General features: G+C 32.5%; 1 long non-coding RNA gene across 1 annotated transcript; it reads right to left on the bottom strand.

Annotated features, from left to right (window-relative positions):
- Window positions 1-1,135: 1,135 nt before the first annotated feature.
- On the bottom strand, window positions 1,136-5,499 carry LOC143045019 (uncharacterized). The gene is made up of 3 exons (XR_012968844.1): window positions 5,360-5,499; window positions 2,201-2,303; window positions 1,136-1,277 (listed from the first exon to the last, which is right to left on the bottom strand). It is a non-coding gene; the product is annotated as an uncharacterized LOC143045019 (long non-coding RNA).
- Between the last annotated feature and the right edge of the window lie 7,710 nt (window positions 5,500-13,209).

Here is a 13,209-nt window from a genome sequence, read left to right as displayed (position 1 = left end):
TATACGGTCCCCAACTGTTGTAGACAAGTGTCTAAATTACACAACAATTTCTAAATCGTCCCTACTATATTTAATGTGACCTACTATGTTCCATGTGACCTACCGAATTAGAATATTTACCGGATTTGTAAAAACATGAGCAACACGACGGTTGCCACATGTGGAACAAGATCTGCTTACCCTTCCGGAGCACCTAAGATCAGTCCCAGTGTTGGTGGGGGTCGTGTTGCTTAGTATTTTGATTTCTATGTTGTTTCCTGTATACTATTATTTGTCTGTTTGTCTTTTTCTTTTTTAGCCATGGCTTTGTCAGTTTTTTTCGATCTACGAGTTTGATTGTCCCTCGGGTATCTTTCGTCCTTCTTTTAAGACAAGCTGTGATATTTCACTGATACTAGCTATTTTCCGTCTTTAACCCTTGTTTAATGTATTAATAAAAAAGCCCACAAAACACTGAGGTATAAACAAATCTATTTGAACTAACAATTGGGATTTGAACAATAATCCTGAAAATTGCGAAACACTTTCTTTCTACTTCAAGTTTTTTTTAAACATAATTTTCTTTAATAAATGAAGAAAACTGATGAATCACGATACTTTTGAAACCAGTTTTTATGTTTTAATCCACCATTTTCTACATTGGGAAATGTCTGTACCAAGTCAGGAATATGACAGTTGTTTTCCATTCGTTTTATGTGTTTGAGCTTTTGATTTTGCCATTTAATAACGGAGAATTTCCGCTTTAAATTTTCCTTGGAGTTCGTTTTTTTTTAATTTTACCTTTTAAAGCATCATATAACATTTGTATTATTTTAAAGATACATCGAAATAGGTATATGAATCTAAAAACTGCATACGATTTCTTATTTTAGTTCATCTATATGTTTCAGGGTTTAGTATGACGTATATTATCACTGGGCTAGTACACATTTATGTTTACTGGCCGGTTGAAGCACGTCTCTGGATGCGGGATTTTGTCGTTGAGTTGAAGATCCATTGGTGGCTTTCGGCTGTTTTCTGCTCTTTATTCCGGTAGTTGTCTCTTTTGGCACATTCCCCATTTCCATTCTCAATTCTATATTTAATACTCACCATTGGAACTCATTTGACTTGTCGAAATAGTGGCGATTCCTGCTTGGTTTGTTCTGACGACTTGTCCTCGAGAAGTCTTATTACCACTACAGCAGCAAAACGCACAACACATTATGCATCCAGTTAAAAACACAGCACCGCCTATAAGGGCACCAAATACAACGCCTACGATTGCACCAGTTGATCTGTAATTTAACATTATTTTTTTTTTATAAATATGGTAAATAATAGAATAATTAATGTAAACCAACTTATTTTCGCGGTTACTCAAGTTCGCGTGTTACTCTTTCTAACCAACTTCGCGGCTATTTAATTTCACGATTTTCTCATTTTCTTAACTGAAAGTAGTTTAATAATTTATACAAATTCGCGACGATTTGTATTTTAGTATTTTTCAACTCGCGAAAGTAGCGAAGATAAATCACAGTCAACCACCTTGACGGTTTAGACCAGCTAAAAATACAATCTCAGCATTTAAACAAACTAATCATTGATTAATGATTTTAGTTCATTGAGGAATGTGATTTATGGTGAATGTTATATATAATTATGTATAATTTTGATGCAACTGAAATATTTTTTTGCGCTTATAAAATATGGTTTGTGGCGCAAATGAACACAAAAGCAAAGCACTATAAAGTGACGGTTGATCTCTGGAATGGTATATACTATGAAACAACCCAATTGAGCACTTATAACAACTCGAGTAATCTTCAAGTCTAGAAATACTTAAAAAATCAAATCAGACTCGGGAAATGAATAATAACCACTGTCACAATAGTTATCCTTTGGTAATAAGTACCAAAATATCCTACTATGGAATGCGGAAAATGACAAATACCATGAGAATAAGATCAAGATAACCCGAAATGAGCTATATCTATATATACAAGGGTATCACCGGCTCATAATTAAGAAACTAAGGTTTCAACTCCCTCATGTAAAGATGACCTTTGACGGATTGGGCAACATTTTGAAGTCTTTTTTGTTTGTTTGTGATATAGCTCTTCAACTGTTTTATTTCTTATACATCCTTGGTTCTAAGATCTTTAGCTTAAAGTGTGATAACCTGAATTACTTGACAAATATACCGATAAAACAAACTTACAAAGATGACGAGTAATAGTAGTAGTAATAGGTATAGCTGTAACTTCTGTAACTGATATATCGATAACTACGAAATCCGGATCGAAATCCACGTGCCAATGCAGCTGAAATGAAAGAATATACATACATTCTAATTTTATATGGTATGCAATTGAAAAACCAAGCCATTGGGGCAGCACCTCAATTGTATAATATAAGTACATCTGCCGAAAGAAATGGTAAGCACACAGTGTCGTGTTGTAAGACATAATTTCTTACCTATCCAACGTTACCTCATTTTTCAGTGAAAATGTATATTCCCGCACGACCTATCTTTCAGAATCTACCTATATATACATTGATAATTTGTTCTCGTCCTTAATATCGATGAAATATTTGCCACTGGACGTTTAGCAAACAACATAAATAAATCATCAACTTTTAAGGAAAAAGCCACTGAGCACTATCTTACGATATATCGATGTTAGAAGTAAATGTTTCAAGCATATAAAGATATAAAGGCAGATGAAAAAATGTTGCAACTTTCCCTGGATTCGAGACCCGTTTTGTAAAATAGTCAATAAAATCAGTCGTTAATTTATTACAGGCAGTCAGTCGATAAAGATTTTTATTAAATCAAGGAATTACAAAAGAAAGATAGATTCGTTAAGAGATTTTACGAAATTTAAATGATTTCATTTGTAGCTTTAGTTTTATTTGTGTAGAAATTTAAGTCAACCAACGAGGTTTCCAACATACTAGTACTATTATTAGGTCTTGGAACACAGTTATCGTCCCTTGATTTTCGTCCCTAGTGTGAACAGTGTTTTTTACTTGTAATATGTTTTTCATACCCCTTCCCATTTTATTTGTTCATGTGTAATGCCTTACATAGTCAGAAGAGGATGATATATTTCAAAAGTTTGGTAAAGAATTCTAAAGTGAAGTATTGATTTGGTCCAGTTGAAAACGGTTCACAACTGATATGTATGAGGCTATCAAACAGAATTTAAAACCCCTTACATGTAACATAAAATTATTCATATTTTAAATTAGACCTGATGAATTTTTTTACAATTTTGATTTAATTTGTCCCAAAAGTAGTACACCACACTAAAAAAGTAATATTGAGAAAGAGCAAGTGCAATTTTCTAATTTGCCTTTATTGTCTAAAATAAATACAACTGTAGTCGCGAAAAAACAGTGTTCTTAGGCATACATTGCACTACGATATAAATATTTTTTTTAAATCACGACTCCTTTCTCATTGATAAAGATAACACCATTAATGTCTTCCTTCTTGTTCGAAGGTTTAATCTTAGCACGCCTTGTCATTCGTTTGCATGTGATTTTATTTCCTAGACTTAATCAATCTTTTTCAAGATATTGTGAAATAGACCCTAATTTAACGGAATAAATTCCTATGTCACTTTAAAGAGGGCTTTGAATTCATACAAAAATACAGTAACGACGCCTTTCTATTATGATTTTCCGTGAATAAACCTATTCGGTTATCAATACTTTTATGGTACAAGTAAGCCCTGTATTAGAGATGATACAAACAGACAATTTCATTGGTGTGTAGGGAAGTATTGTTAATAGAGCTTATTTTGAATAGAAATCCTTCAAAGCTGTTCACCAGTTTTTTTTATTTAATTAAAATTGAAAAATTAAAAAAAAATACCAAATGAAGATGTTGGATAATTTAGTCTAAGAGATCAATATATTTATTATACCATGAAGATATGTCTATATAGAGGAGCGTAAAGGGGGGTATCTGCACGAAAGAACGCAAAATAAAATTGCTATTTCACGATGAACGAACAATTAAAAATGTCTCGCACTTTGATCTTTTTACCGATTTCCCGAAACACAGTGAAACGAACCTTTTTCACGACTGCAAGTGAATAAAAATGGCAAAACACGTTGCACGAAAATAACCCTTTACCACCCTCTATACAGTATATAATTAAAGTAAATAAAGGCAACAGTAGTATACTGCTGTTCAAAACTCATAATTCCATGGACAAAAACAGTATATGCCATGCTTTAATTGTCCCCGAGTCCAAATAAATAGGGCAGCGGCAATCATCTGTCAATACCAAATTCATATTAAAAATTTCAAAAATAACAAAACACAACCGATAAGAGGAATATAAGTCAGAAGCCTGTAATTCAGTGATTGTTATTTGCGTCTGTCTGATATATTTATATATTTCGTTTATTGTTCTTTCAAAAAGTAGGTGTTATCACAGATATTTATTGATAATGTAATACAGTGTTAAAATTCAGTAAAAAATATACAAAAAATAAAACTTTCTATAAAGCTGTCCACTTTAAAACTAATGCAGCACACATTTATAAACTGTTACGAATGAATTATTTTGAAATAATTCAATTCTACTTGTATCTTAATTTGTGAATACATTATTTTTTGTCAAAAACATATGCAGAAAAATACATCTTTAAGGTGTAAAAGTTAATAATCTATGTGGCTTCGTATGACAGACACCTCATGACCAGAACATAGCTTGATACTGTTCCTACAAAAATGTACGTGTATACTATAAATGTTTTGAACCAGCATTGTAATTATCGGAGATACATCCAATCTTCATATCAATCTAGTACCTTTGTTATAATTTTATGACGTCATTCAGATTTATTATAAAACAAAGAATTTATATGGTAAACTGAAAGAGTTGAACAATTTGTAGATTTTTTTAAAAATTGGAGAACTTAAATGACTAATAGTACACTTTTTTGTTTTTGAATGCATCATAAAAAATAGAGACAATAGAGTTAAAAAATGAACGGAACAACATTATAAGTTTGAATTTGATCTAAGGTAGCTACCATTTTACTTCAGGGGAGGGTATGTTTTTTGTCGGAATTTTTTTCACGGAAGGCTTATTTTTTCAGAGTTTCAACGCTTTCATTGAAACTATGTTTTCCTCAACATTTAACACTTTAAGGAATGGAGGAAACCTGGATACAGAATTTTTTAAGTCATCTGCTTGACCAGATTATTTTTTTTCATCAAATTAGGGATTAGAAGATATTAAAAAAAAACATAACCCCACTACCCCTCCCCATTTTAAGTTAATGGTCGTTCCCTAATATATGAGGTAAAACGAGTACACATGAATGTCGTACATCAATATATATACATAATACTTACTGTCTATAAAATAAAGGATTAATATAATCCACACTAAAAATTTGTATGCACTTCTTAAATGATACATTATAAACAGATGTTAATTGATTAACAGTATTTCAAACTAAAAAAGTACTGATGGCCATGTTTTCACTCTTAAATTACAAAAAAAATGACATTTCAAAATTTGTATTTCAAAATGTACTGTTTGTGTTGATAATGGTATGTTTGCGTTGTGGACCAACCCGACAAATTTTTATCTCTTATCTGAGGAACTCAGGGGTTATATTGAAGAGTGGTCATAATCAATTTTAACATACCGTAAATTGAGATTTTAAGATTTAAAACAGGTAATATATTCTTGTTTCTTTTCCGAATTTCAAAAAAACGAAAAGGAGTCTGTAAATTTTCAAAAAAATTGTTTTCGTTTATTTTTAAAATGTTTAACCTCTATAGATTTCAGTCACGGGATTGAATACTTCTCTATCATTCAAACATTTATCAGATAGGGAAGTGTCCTTCCATATATAGGTGAATACACATAATCAGGTGGAAATAATTACAAATGCATTATCTTCATATGATAGTGTTTTATTCATATATAATGATGCCAGGAATAATAAAAAATGAATTGAATGATGTAACTGTTTTGAAAAAAAAAACCCTAACAAACTTAGCCAGGAGGAACTACGTATAAATGCATAAAAAATAAACTTTTTTTCTGATTCGCTTAACTGTGGTAATAGTTAATGGTAATCGATGTCAGGCGGCTACTCTGATCCAGATGAAATAAAAAAAAAAAGGAGTATCGTAATGGAAAAGTTTTTTTTTGTATAAGTAAAATATGTGATGGTATGAATCCACACGACAAGTCGAAAGAGTAAAATACTGACATCTCCATAACAACCATCAAGATGGCCGTGTTCTGTGATCGTAATTCAACTAGTATAAAGACTTACTGTTAAACTGACTAAGCAAGCGATTATAATTTTTGGTAACATTGGTCAGAGGTATAGTTTTGTAAATCTTTAGTTCACATCTGCAGTTGTTAATGATAAAAGATATTTATAACTAACATTTTTGAAAATGACAATGCTATTTGTTCATATAACATTGACAGTACCAATTTTTCTGAAACAGACGCGCATTTTTACAAGAAATGTTTCTTCAGTGATTTTCGAGACCAAAATATTTGAAAATCCAAATCTTATCAGAGCTTTTAGTGAGGGAGATATATAATAATTCTTTAAGTTTAAATGAACGGCAAAATTTAATAAGCTATATCATGTTGGTTCTTCAATATAATTAAAATTAAATCTCTCACTCGCTCATTTTTTATGCTTGGTCGCTGTGGATTGGTTGGTTCTTTAAAATATAAGCATTTACCAAAATTGTTATACTATGTACTACTTTATTTACTTTAGTTATTCTCCTCTGTAACTATAACTCTTTTGCAGCCTTTTTTCAAACCAAATAAAATAGAATTAAACTCAAATATCCATAACTGAACAGATATTTAAGTTTTTACCAATTGAAATTAACTTTTGTTTATGTAACAATCATAAAAGAAAGAAAATCCTCTTTAACAAACATGACGATATTGACTCATGCCATACCTGCATGTGTTTATACTGTGGTTATCATTCTTTGTACATTGAAGATCATCGTCGTTAATTCATATACTTGTAGTTTACTGTTGTTGAATTTATTCACAGCTCTTGACAGTTTGACAGTTTGTACAGAATACATGTAGACTCTTGTTTCTTGAGAATACATTGGCTTACAGAAATGTACGCAGGTTTTATTTTCTCATGAGATTGTTTTATGGAAAAAAAATACACAAACCTAATATATATATATATATTATTGTGAAACTACCCCTTTACAACGGGGACAAGCGCAAGCGGGGCACTGACACCTGCGTCATCAAACATGCAAATCATAGTATTTACAAACAACATTATATGATTGTAGTAAAAATGATATAAGATACTTGCAAAAGGCTTTATATGTCTTATAAATACATTAACGCTAAAATATCATAATAAATTGGTTATTTTGGAAAAGTACATTACAGTGACAATTTCATACGCATAAATACTTTAAAATCTTTCACCCATAAAAGATTATAAAAAATCAAACTTAAAACTAAAAACGTTCACATACAGTTCAAGATATTATACATTGTAAATCTTATCAATTTGAAAAGAACGTTCATTCATTACGTCTACAAGGTATTTTTTAACGATCTTATCTAAACTATTACCTAGATTTCTAAGTCTGGAGAATACAAGTATCACCTATCATGAACTGTAATAAGGGTGGCAACTCTGAAAAACGGATATCCATTTTTAAATTCTCGAAACATGCTTGTATGTTAGTACTTGTTCTTTTTCTGATAGCCGAGAAAAAAGGACAATCTAACATAACGTGAAAGATATTCTCAATCGCATTTGAGGAACATAGCTGACACTCATTATTTGTTGTCAGATTCATTCGTTGAAGCGTTGCATTTATAGGCAGACAATTCGTTCTAGCCAAAAATTTTAGCCTTGTTGAGCGGAAGTCGTCAACATTTGATAGATACGACTGCTTACGACTAACAACCACAAAGGATTGGTACAAGTTTAGGCTACTCTTTCCTAAAATATTACATAGTTGAGTATTGGTCGTTTCGTTACCATAAAATTTATTAAAGATGTTAACGTTTATGTTTCCATTTGCATAATGGTCAAGACCCGCAGTCTGTAAAATAGTTTCGATATTTTCGATATATTTCCATTCATTACATTTAGCAGGTATAATTTCATCTAGGATAATTTTAGACAGCCGATTATTGGGCAGGTTTTTTAATCTAGCGTAGTATGCAATTCTTTGTCTATCCATAAATTTGTTTATTGACTCCCACCCAAATTCAGCTAGGAGCGCACATTTAGGAATATTCATTTTTGTGTTTAAGATTATTTTCCCCACTTTATATCGAAAACTTTCTAGTAATTCTTTACATTTCTGGGATGACGGGAACCATACTGAACATCCATACGTCAGTGATGGTCGAATAGCCGACATCCACAGAGAATGTCCAAAATTTATACGGTTAAAATCCCCATGTTCACCTAAAATACGAATTGCATGATTTATTTTCCGTTGAAAATTTTCTTTCAGGTACTGTTCTATATGGCATGTAGATTTAAGGGATCTTGAAAAATATACGCCTAAATATTTGTATTCATTTACTTCTTCAATGAGATCGTTCCCCAGATACCATTTTTTATCTGAGTCTTTCTTATTACCTGTAACCAGAATCTTCGATTTGGATGAATTAAACTTTAAGCTCCATTTTGAGACAAATTTATGCGCTATGTTTAAGAGAATTTGTAGTTCTTCTTCAGTGTTTCCTTATAGGACAATGTCATCAGCGAAAAGAAGGCAGTTTATTAATTCAGAAGCGATGTTAATACCTAAATTTGCCCCCTTCAGCATATCGCACAGGTCAGTCATTAAGACTGAAAAAAGTGTAGGAGATAAAACGCATCCTTGTTTTAGACCAAATTCTTGATCGAACCATTCAGACTCGTAATTACCAAAAAGGACTTTATTGCTAACATTCTTATATAATTCCCGGAGGATCTTCCAGCATTTACCCTGGATACCCTTTTTCCATAGGAGATAGAACAGTCCATCCCGCCAAACTTTATCGAAGGACGATGAAATATCAAGGAAGGCAAGAAAAGTCTTTTCCTTCCTTGACTTTTTCATCGAACAAATTCCGTTAAGTGTAAAAATGTGATCCTCCACCCTCCTATCTTTTCGGAAAGCACCTTTGGGTTTCCCCAAGTATCCCTTTATCTTCAATATAGCCCATAAGATTACATTCAATTAGCTTACAGTATACCTTATATACATTTGATGTTAGAGTTATACCTCTGTAGTTACTCAGAGTAAATACCTAAATAAAAATCCTCATGACGTTAAACATAAAAAAATATGTTTTGCTAGAAATCATGAGCTAAGGAAGAAACTGACATTTTTGTTTTTGAAAAATCGAAACTGCAACTTTTTATGCACTTGCATACTAGTATATGTTATTCTAAGATGTTTTGAAGTATATCGTGCGATGAAATAAATAAAGTTCTGCCTACAAAATGCTTTATGATGTCAATTTAATTCCGCACTGTATAAGAACAATTCTAGTATCTTTTAATAGATTTGCACAATAAAAGCCTCGTTTTATGTAAGCTGTTTAATAGTGATGTACTTTGTCATGACAATTTTTAAACATTGTATTTTGATGCCATTTCAAACTTATGTAATAACTTTATATTTTTTATTGCAAACAACTGCCATAGAAATGAATCAAAACAATTTCGTGCAAACAAAATTGCGTAATATGTTGTTTGTTATGTTAATAGTGTATACGTATTATTCATTTATTTCAAATCAATAGGGTATATATTTTCTAAGATGCAAAATCACTAGACATAAATCCACACACCAAAAAAACTGCTTTTGTTGTTGATAGTTTTCATGGAAGGTCTGTGGTAATCTTCTGTTTCTCAAGAGTGATGCTAGCAACAAGGTACAACACTTGGTGTTTTAAACGAATGGAAATGGTATATTTATTCTTGACACAAAATTTTCTACAGGCTCATTGTAAAACTCACTGTAAGAATCAGCTTGTTTATTGCTGTTTGATCTCAAAGTGTACACATATAAAAGCACATTCAAAACGGCCTCTAGTACAAGTTTGAGATTTATTCTTTGTCAATAACTAGATAAAAATGTTTATTACAGACTGGCATAATGCGGGAAATAATAAAAACATTAAGTTTGTTGTATTTTCAACGTTCATTTAGAAAATTGGGACGGTCGCCCCTTAATAAGATTTTGTATTGCCTTTAAATACTAAGGTTGAATTTTGGAGGGAAATAGTTGATTACATAGGGAACCACTGAAGCATGACTGGAGCGGGTCCCCTCTCGGACAGACAGCCCCCCCTCTTTATAAAAATTTCTGGATCCGCCACATAAAAAAGACAATCATTTGCATAATTGATAAAAATTAGTTTCACCCAAGTCAGTGACCATCAAAATATGATATTCCCTGTCTGAAAATACACAACAGATATAAGAACCAAATACATAGATCTATATTGAGTTATAATGTAAGCTGTCTCGCTGTTATCTATCACTATTAATTCTTTTACACTGTATATATGTATATAATGTTCGACCAAATAATTGCCTAACAAATCAAGTTAAGTATGTGCTTGGTGGCTAATACCAGTAAAATTATATTTGTTCTTTAAGTTACTTAAAGAGACTCCAAATTCACCATTTTCTAATCTGGTTTCTTTTTTTATTTGTGCATGTGTCAGTCTTGAACTTTTTGTTGCCGGACATTCTTTTTTTTTTATATCACACGGAGCAACATAGGATACAAGATTAAACCATTACAAATAAAATGAAAATATATGTACTAGTAAATAACCGGAACTTATATATTAGAGAGAGAGATCAAAAATCAATTGTATGTATTGGAACATTTTCAAAGGGTATACAAATTAAAATAAAATAACATTAGAATTGAAAGAAAAAAATGCGAAAATTGTTCTGCATGACCTGACTTGCGAACTAAAAATCAACAGCCTAATGACAGATGATACAGGTCTACATATCTTTGTATATCGGTATCATAAAATTAGTGCGGACAAGTAGAATTAATGTCTAGGATTCAACAGGCCATCTTTGATATATATGTTATGGGCAAAAGATTAGATGAGACCAGTGAGACCACTGAGATCAATGAGACCACAAACATTCATCCAAGTATAGCTATATGAAATGTTCATTGACAAAATTTATAAATGCACCCCCCTAGCTCCAAACAAAAAAAAATAAAAAAAATTGTGTCGTAAGAATGTCAGAGGTGAATTTCTTAATGCCCGCGTCACACTGTCCCGATTTTTATATACGATAGACAACCGAATGCGAAAATTGTAAGTTCGTACGAAGTTGGTCCCGATCTCGTTAAAATACCAAAAAGTGACCGAAGCAAGTACGATTAATAACGAAGTCTATACGATGGTGCCGAAATTATATACGATAGCAAAAGATGGACATACAAAGGTTAACCGAAGGCGGGTATTTAAGCTTCATATCTCAGACGAAGCCTACACGATGGGTCACGATGGCTACACGATGGATTACGAAGGCTACACGATGGATTACGATGATGGTGCGATGGCCATACGAGGTCTAAAAGACGTCGTGTACAGCTTACGATGTATTTAAATTATATGCCGAAGGCATCCCGCGTTTTAAATTGTTTGATCAATATTGAATATATATTATATTGTACATTTATGTGTTGCGTGTAGATAAAATTGTTATGGACACTCTAGAACCAAAATGCTCAAAACTTGGGATGGTGTTACTCGTTAAGAATATCTTAAGCGCTATTGACTTTAAAGTTCAAAGGTCAAGGTCACAGTGGCAGTTGTAATACAAGGCAATATCACCCTTGTGGACACTCTAAAACCAATATGCTTCAAAAGATTTTAACCACATTTGGTATATTGTTCCTCCTTGTAATGATCTGACATTTTTTACGTTCAAGGCCAAAGGCCAAGGTCATGCAGATGGACTTGTTTTTTTCTCCTTGAAATAGCATAATACACAGGAAATTGGTTGCTCATTTTTTTACCTGCTGGTTCTAAAGACAATATTAAAGGTATTTTCAGTTACTGAATGTTTTGGTTGATTTCTAAAAAAATAGTTTATGTATCAAATATGCATATTCAATTTACCATTTTCTGCATGTGCCATATACAAATATAGTGTCCATATTTGTCACCAATATGTTACATATGAGGGGATGCCACGATCGGCATTGTCTTGCTTGAACTGTAAAATGTGTGCACTAGTCTAAATAATCACCCATAATTATGCCCATGTTTACTGATCTATCTTAAAGGTAATGTAATGGGTTCGTTGATCCCTTTTATTCAAAAAGAGCTCTTTCCAGGAGAATATCATAATAATATAGACAAAAGGAAGGATGTGGGGAAAGCAACAAATGCGGCAAAATATGACATATAGAAAACAAAACGGTTATGGAGTAAACATTCGTGTGACAACAACTCAGACGATACATAAAAAATCAGAATAATGAAGAAAAAGTTGGGTTCCCTATATACGTGCACCTGCAGTGTTGGTGTACGAGGCGCGTTTATGATTTTCATTATGTTACTTGATATGAAAAATTGACAAAAAATAATATTTTACTTGTAAAAGTAAGTCATGAGCCTGAAATAGCTGCTCTTCTTGTTCCATATGAATTAATAAAAACAACGCTGTCGCCTTTTTTGTTCTCATAGAATCATATGATATGAGCTCCATGTTTTGTGAACGTCTTTCTTAACTGTCGTATTGAATGACCAGTGCATATCGCGCATGGCACTTTAAATGTATTTTAGCGCGAAAATTAACATACATTTAGTTGGATTTATTGCCGTCGTAGTTCCATCTTGTCGCCTTCGTACTTTTATTCGATGGCAACACGACGGGATTACGAGGTCTTCACGAAGTCGTGTTGCCATCGTAAGACCTTCGGGTAGCTTCGTGATTCATTCGTGAAGACATCGTAATGTCAAAACTGCCTGATGGAAACGATGGAAACACGAATGCAATACGATGTTCAAAGATGCATTCCCGGTGACATTACGATGGTGAGGATGGTGATACGAACTCAATACGAACCCTCAACATCGGACGCACCTTCGGGGATTTTTTAACATGTTAAAAAATTTAGAACCCTTCCCGAAGTTGTCACCGAAGGCTAGAAAAAGTGGCCGATGGTTCTACGATGGT

The sequence above is a fragment of the Mytilus galloprovincialis genome, chromosome 1, assembly GCF_965363235.1.
Source record: "Mytilus galloprovincialis chromosome 1, xbMytGall1.hap1.1, whole genome shotgun sequence".
Lineage (NCBI taxonomy): Eukaryota > Metazoa > Mollusca > Bivalvia > Mytilida > Mytilidae > Mytilus > Mytilus galloprovincialis.
Note: the sequence above shows the minus strand (reverse complement) of the source record. Positions and strands in the feature narration are given on the sequence as shown.